At 44.9% G+C, this 784-nt stretch overlaps 1 non-coding gene across 1 annotated transcript; it reads left to right on the top strand.

The window, feature by feature from the left end:
* Positions 1 to 348: 348 nt before the first annotated feature.
* LOC145096655 (small nucleolar RNA R71) lies at positions 349 to 455 on the top strand. The gene has a single exon (XR_013704027.1). It is a non-coding gene; the product is annotated as a small nucleolar RNA R71 (small nucleolar RNA).
* The last annotated feature ends 329 nt before the right edge of the window (positions 456 to 784 follow it).

The raw sequence follows: 784 nt of genomic DNA on the forward strand, positions 1-784 counted from the left end.
CGGTTCCCATTCTCATCAAGATCACAATCTTTTGTAAGGTGAGGCCCTCTACAGTTTTCACATCCTACCCTAATAGCATGGATGGATTGGTCCTTCTTAGTCATTCTTTGGTCCATTCTTTCCAACTTTTCCATCATTGCTGCCATGTCATCCGTAATGGAATTTACCGCCCCTCGAGTCAAGTCATTCCGTGGGTTATGGTATTCTCTAGAGTGCTTAGAGAATTCTTCAATTAGTTCTTTGATCATCGGGGGTGCCTTCTTTGTGAGGGGTCCTTACGAGTCAAGGAGCTGCCTAGTTGTGACATTGACTCCATCATAGAAAAAGGAGACTTCTTGTTGGCTACTAAGATCATGATATGGGCAATTCCTTAGAAGACTTTTGTATCTCTCCCATGCCTCATATAAGGATTCTCCAGCTTGTTGTTCAAAGTTGGCAATAGCTTTCTTCAACTTGGCTATTTTCGAAGGTGGGAAAATTGGTCAATAAATTCTTCTTTCATCTTAGCCCATGTAGTGATGGATCCGTGCCGGGGGGGGGGGGGGGGGGGGGGGGGGAGTGACTTGATCCAATCCTTTGCAACACCTTTGAATGTAACTGGAAGCATGTGGAGCAGCTGGGTTTCTTGAGGCACATTTGGAACATTAAAATAATCAGCTACATAGTTGACCTCATCCTTGTGTTTATAGGCATCTTCGTGATCTTTTCCGTAGGAGGGAATTTCCTTGAGTTGAGCAAGTATGTGGCCCTTTAGTTCGAAAGTGGCAGTAGCGGGAATTGCGGG

This window comes from Lactuca serriola, chromosome 3 (assembly GCF_051521515.1).
Source record: "Lactuca serriola cultivar US96UC23 chromosome 3, Lser_US96UC23_V15, whole genome shotgun sequence".
In the NCBI taxonomy this organism is placed as follows: domain Eukaryota; kingdom Viridiplantae; phylum Streptophyta; class Magnoliopsida; order Asterales; family Asteraceae; genus Lactuca; species Lactuca serriola.